Here is a 6,973-nt window from a genome sequence, read left to right on the forward strand (position 1 = left end):
CATGAGAATGTAATCCAGCAGTGTTGTAAAGTGATGTAGTCAGTTAGAAAGAACATTCAATTTTCATGCAGCTTAACTGATATTGAATTAGCTGCCATGTGGAAGCACGATTATGTCTCCACATGGCTGAGATCTGTCAAATCAGGAAGGAAACCCTCTGGTGCAGAGAGCAATCATAACATAAAGGCCTAACAGGATTTATCAGATTTGTTTTGGATCTTAAAAAGTCAATAAATTCCACAAATTTAAAGAAATTTGCTGTCACCTTTGTGTGATTTGAGAAATGTGGGGCACATCATTTGTAGTCTGGACTCCTATTTGAGGCAAAATGCAGTCAGATTCCAGTAACTGGGTTCTAAGCCCTAGCACTAACAGAACAGAAGGGATACATTGGAAGAGATGTTGATGGAAGTAGATTCCTGTCTTTAGACCTCTAAGAAGAGGAAAAAGAAAAACCCTTTGATGCAAATGATGAATAAGCCAGGAGCACCCATTTTTAGAGACAACTTTTAAAAGTGTGCTGGAAAGGAAAACTGAAAGGATTTCTTTCTTAAGTTATCAAAGAAGTGGATTTGATTCATGATGTCAAAGAAGCAGATGAAATTAAAATTTTGGAATGAGTGAAGGTAAAACTACCTCTTTTGTGTTGTGAAGATTAAATTAAGATTAAATGAGGAGTGTTCTTTTTTAAAAAAAATATTGGAGTACAGTTGCTTTACAATGTTGTGTTAGTTTCTGCTGTACAGCAAAGTGAATCAGTGATATGTATACATATACCTGCTCTTTTTTTGGATTTCCTTCCCATTTAGCTCACCAAGGAGCACTGAATAGAGTTCCCCGTGCTCTACAGTAGGTTCTCATTAGTTATCTGTTTTATATATAATCATGTGTATATGTCAATCCCAATCTCCTGAAATCCACTAGGAATCAGGCATTATCTTGGTTAGATGAACTGTGGGGAGCAAAAGGCAGAAGCCTATGTAAAGGGACTTGGGAGAGGAAAGGGAGGTTAGGGTAAATTAGGAGTTTGGCCCTCATCCCACTTTAATTCATCCCACTCCTCATTTCCCCTTTTAGGATCCATACATTTTTTTCCTCTACATTTGTGTCTCTATTTTCACTCTGCAAATAACTTCATCTGTACATTTTTTTCTAGATTCCATATACACTCCTGGGCATATATACCTGGAGAAATCCATAATTCCAAAAGATACACGCACCCCAGTGTTTGCTGCAGCATTGTTTACAATAGCCAGGACATGGAAGCAACCTAAATGTCCATCAACAGATGAATGGATAAAGAAGACATGGAGTATATATGTATATATATGCATATAGATATGTGTATATATTCTTTTGGAATTATGGATTTCTCCAGGTGTATATATATATGTATGTGTATATATGGAACACATATAGATGTTCATCATATATGTATGTGTGTATATATATATACACACACATACACACACAATGGAATATTTACTCAGTCATAAAAAGGAACAAAATTGTGTGATTTCCAGAGATGTGGATAGGCCTAGAGACTCTCATACAGAGTAAAGTAAGTCAGAACGAGGAGTGTTTTAGTGACAGAGAAAACAGGTGGCAAGCAAAGTGAAATAAAAAGCCCACACGTGGTTGTGCAAAGGACTGGATGTCAGTGTCCCTGCAAAAGTCATAGGTTGAAATCTGAGCCCCAGTTTGATGGAGTTGTGGGGGCAGGGCTCTGGGAGGGAATTAGGTCATGAGGGTGGGGTCCTCGTGAATGGAATCAGTGCCCTTATAAAGGAACCCCTGACCTCCTTTTCCACAATACAAGGACATAGTCAAAAGTTGGCAGTCTGCAACTAGACCCTGATCATGCCGGCACACTGGTATCGGGCATCCAGCCTGCAGAAATGTAAGGAATAAATGTCTGCTGTTGATAAGCCACCAGTCTGTGGCAGTCTGTGGTACTTTGTAAGCCTGCACTGACCGAGGCAGGTTTGAGGTCATAAGTCTCAGATTCTCTGATTCCCAGCCCTGGCATTCCATAGCTGCAGGGCAGGACTTCACTGTCCAGGCTTCCCCTGGACGTCTAGTTGAAATCAGAATGAGTCCAGTGGCCCTCGCCAATCTTACAAGGGTGGGGAACAAGCATAAAGTGAGATCATTGCACAACCATTTTATAAACTAAATATTATATAAATCACTTGAGTATTATCCTGAAATTTTAAAAATGTCTACATGAAAATTTTCTCTGCTTATCACTGCTGCCTTTTATTCATATAGAAAAGCAATTTCATTAGCTATTTGGTTCAGAGTTCAAAAGATACAGGCAGGGAAATTAATTATTCAACCATGATTGATGTCAAGCAAAGTCAGAAAATCTCTTAATTTATTGGAGTCTAAATGCCCTTGGTTATGAAACCCAAATGATACAATGCTTGTAAACGTGTTTTGTAAATTCTAAAGCTCAATGCAAATGTGTGTATGTCAATTCCTCTCTTACTTGCAAGAGCCTGTTTTTCTAATCATTTTTCTGCTGATATATTTTTGCTCTAGTGAGCTGAAAAAGTTAAAATTCTTTTTTTTTTCAGATACCTCCCTGGGAATTCTGATATTTCTATAGATATAGATACAGATATATCTGTATCAGAATATCTTTATTTCCTGTGGATTCCAAAGCATCTCAGTTAGTTCATGCCTACCCTACCCATTTATCTCATGAGTTTGCATCTCACTGTCCTCTTACATTTTACATAAACTTTACCTTGGAAGCATCGGTTTCACTCTCATCTAAGCCAAAAACAATATCCAATTTTATATCCATTAAAGTAATGCCTTGTGACTCCAAGATTCTCCTTGCTGAGAAAGCTCATTTCAAGGTCCCTGAAAGAGTGATGAGGATGTAATTCATTAATGATTGACACTTCATATTTAGAGATTGCTGTTTTTAAAAAAGTGCTTCCTCATACATTTATGACCTCATTTGCTCTTCATTTATATAAAAAAGAAAACAATACCTATAAAAAAGTATTTTTACATGAACCGTTTCTCCCTTTATATAAAGGAGAAAACCAGCAATGTTTAAAAGAGGTAAAGTCCAGTAATGATTAACTAGTAAGCAGGACAGCTAGGACTCTTATCTGTTTCTGTTGAAACCCAAATCTCTTGCTTTCAAGACTTTCTCTTGTCTTTGGTTTACTGAAGTTTGAATATGATTTAGCTAGATACATTCGTTTGATTTTTTTCATTTTTAATTGAGGTGGAATTGATATACGACATCATATTAGTTTCAGGTATACAATGTAATGGTTCAATATTTGTATATATTGCAAAATGATCATCACAGTAAATCTAGTTAACATCCATCACCACACACAGTTACAGAATTATTATTTTTTTCTTATTGATGAGAAGTTTAAAAATCTACTCTCTGAGCAACTTTCCAATATGCAGCACAGTATTATTAACTATGGGCTTCCCAGGTGGTAAAGAATCTGCCTGCCAATACAGGAAAATGAAAGAGACAAGGGTTCAATTCCTGAGTGGGGAAGATCCCCTGGAGAAGGAAATGGCAGCCCATTCCCAATATTCTTGCCTGGGGAATTCCATGGACAGAGGAGCCTCTGTCCACAGGGTCACAAAGAGTCGGACACAACTGCATGACTGAGCACGTGCGCATGCATTATTAACTATAGTCACAAAAATGTATGGAACTCTTCCTGGATCTGTGCACCATCCACGCACAGGAGCCTTGCTTGTCTTCTCTGTACCATTCCCATGTTAGTATGCATGCTGTTGAAGCAAGCAGTGTTTGCTTGCTTCTTATTCTGCTTTGTGTTCTCTGAGCTTCCCGGATCTGTGGTTTTGTACTTTTCTTTACTGTTGGGAAGTTCTTGGCTATTGTTACCTCACTTGTTTCTTCTGTTGCATTGTGTCTCATCTCCTTCTAATTCAGTTCAGTTCAATTCAGTTGCCCAGTCGTGTCCGACTCTTTGTGACCCCATGAACTGCAGCACGCCAGGCCTCCCCGTCCATCACCAACTCCCAGAGTTTACCCAAACCCATGTCCATTATGTTGGTGATGCCATCCAGCCACCTCATCCTCTGTCGACCCCTTCTCCTCCTGCCCTCAATCTTTCGCAGGATCAGGGTCTTTTCCAATGAGTCAATTCTTCGTATCAGGTGGGCAAAGTATTGGAGTTTCAGCTTCAACATCAGTCCTTCCAGTGAACACCTAGGACTGATCTCCTTTAGGATGGACTGGTTGGATCTCCTTGCAGTCCAAGGGAATCTCAAGAGTCTTCTCCAGCAATATTATACCTTTTGAAATCATCTCACAATTCGTGAATGTTCTGTTCTCTTCGTTTTTATTCCTCTTAGTCTTTGCATTTCAGTTTGGAAAGTTTTTACTGACCTATCTTCAGCTCGGTGAATCTTTCCTGGACAGTGCCAAGTCTGCTAATGAACCCATCAAAGGCATTCTTCATTTCTGTTAGTGTTTTTGATTTCCAGCAGTTCTTTTTCTGTAACTACTGATTTTAATTTTTCCCATTATGTGTAAGAGTTGTGTGTAAATGTGTTGGAAAATATAGATACTTCTCAGTTTCCCTTGTTTTGTAAACATGGGCATGTGTCTCAATATTATTTTCTTTCTTTTTTTTTTTTGAGGTATAGTTTTTTACAATGTCATGATACCTTCAGTTGTACAGCAAAGTGATTTCATTATACAAATCTACCTATCACATATGTTTTCATCTCTCTACTTATATTTAACATCTGTTCTTGAAGGTTGTGTACTTTTTCCATTAACACCCCTAAAATATTAAACATAGATATTTTAAATTATTGTTTTAATAATTCCAACATCTGAGTCTGGTTCTGATGCTTCTTTTTCTCTTCAGATTTCGGGTTTTCTTTTTCTTTCTTTCTTGTTTTTTTTTTTTTGCTTTCTGACATACCTTGTAATTTTTCATTAAAAGCCAAATATGTTGTATTAGTTAACAGGCATTAAGGTAAATAGACCTTTAGTATGCAAATGTGTGATCATCTTTTTATAAAATCAATTTTTATTGCAGTATAGTTGATTTACTGTGTTGTATTAGTTTCTGCTGTACAACAAAGTGGATCAGTTATACAGCCATTCTTTTTTAGATTCCCATATAGGTGATTACACAGTATTGAATAGAGTTCCCTGTGCTAGGCAGCAGGTTCTTATTAGCTACCTATTTTATATATAGTCCAGTGTGTATATGTGGAGAAGGAAATGGCAACCCACTCCAGGCAAGGAACTTTTCTTGCCTGGAAAACCCCAGGGACGGGGAGCCTGGTGGGCTGCCGTCTATGGGGTCACACAGAGTCGGACACGACTGAAGCGACTTAGCAGCAGCAGCAGCAGCAGCAGCAGTGTGTATATGTCAATCCCAGTCTCCCAGTTTATCCCTCCACACCCTTATCCCCTGGTAACCATGAATGTCATTCCTGACTCTGCTTCTGGTTTGTAAGTAAGTTCGTTTGTATCCTTTCTTTTAGATTCCACACATAAGCAGTATCATATGATATTGTCTTTTTGAGTCTCACTGACTTCCATCTCTTTGCTGCAGATGGCACGATTCCATTCTTCTTTATGGCTGAGTAACGTTCTGCTGTGCATGTGTTCTGCATCTTCTTCTATTCTTCCATCAATGGACATTTAGGTTGTTTCCATGTCCTATAAATAGGGCTGTGCTAATCTTTCTGAATTATGATTTTCTTTGAATAAACATCCAGGAGTGGGATTACTGGATGACATAGTAGCTCTATATTCTTTTTTTTTTTTTAAGGGAACCTCCATACTGTCTCCATAGATGCTGCACCAATTCACACTCCTACCAACAGTGTAAGAGGGTTTCCTTTTCTCCACACCCTTTCCAGCATTTATTACTTATCGGTTTCTGGATGATGGCCATTCTGACTGGTGTGAGGTGATACCTCACTGTAGAATTGATTTGCATTTCTGTAAGAATTAAAGATGTTGAGCATCTTTTCATGTGCTTTTAGCTATCTGTATGTCTTCTTTGGAGAAATGTCTATTTAGGTCTTCCGCCCATTTTTGATTGTGTCATATTGCTAGGAGTTTGACTGTGTTTATTTAGTGTTAAGGCTTCCCTTGTGGCTCAGCTGGTAAAGAATCAGCCTGCAACGTGGGAGACCTGGGTTCAGTTGGGAAGATCCCCTGGAGAAGGGAAAGCCTACCCATGCCAGTATCCTGGCCTGGAGAATTCCATTGATTGCATAGTCCATGGGGTCGCAAAGAGTTGGATACGACTGAGCAACTTTCACGCACTGATCTAGTGTTTGCTTTTCCATGAGATGTAGAAACTTGTAGAGGTCTCAAGTTCCTCTAGTTCCTGTTTTTGTCTCCTCTCTTGACTTTGGGGCTTCCCCGGTGGCTCAGACAATAAAGAAACTGCTTGCAATGCAGGAGTACCCAGGTTCAACCCCTGAGTCAGGAAGATTTCCTGGAGAAGGGAATGGCTACCCACTCCAGTATTCTTCCCTGGGGAATTCCAGGCACAGAGGAGCCTGGTGGGCTACAGTCCATGGGATCACAAAGAGTTGGACACAACTGAGTGACTAACATTTTCTTTTCACTTGATTTTGGGATTTTCTGCATCTGCATCAGCTTTGTTGGTGCTGCTCTGCTGCTATTATACTGGATCCTACCGGTGCTAAGACACTGGAGAGGAGAAGTATTCTAAAATCTCATGAATAAATCTTTGTCTTTCCATGAGTCTGTAGCTGGGACCCAGGTCTTTCACAAGTGTTCCTCCACTGGTCCACCCTGGCCCTACTCTCTCTCCTGGTTGCAGGATTCCCAGCATTTTGTCTTGAAGATGTTACCATTGTTGACTATGGTTTTGCACCCCCTATCTAAGGAGACAGGAAGTTTGGAGGGTGTTGTAGTGGGAGGAACACCCTTCCCCTAGCTGTGATGTGACTCTAGCCA

The 6,973-nt window shown here is 39.4% G+C and overlaps 1 non-coding gene across 1 annotated transcript; it reads right to left on the minus strand.

The window, feature by feature from the left end:
* Positions 1-3,689: 3,689 nt before the first annotated feature.
* On the minus strand, positions 3,690-3,792 carry LOC112448296 (U6 spliceosomal RNA). Its single transcript, XR_003036664.1, has one exon. It is a non-coding gene; the product is annotated as a U6 spliceosomal RNA (small nuclear RNA).
* Positions 3,793-6,973: the final 3,181 nt, after the last annotated feature.

This window comes from Bos taurus, chromosome 1 (assembly GCF_002263795.3).
Source record: "Bos taurus isolate L1 Dominette 01449 registration number 42190680 breed Hereford chromosome 1, ARS-UCD2.0, whole genome shotgun sequence".
NCBI lineage: Eukaryota > Metazoa > Chordata > Mammalia > Artiodactyla > Bovidae > Bos > Bos taurus.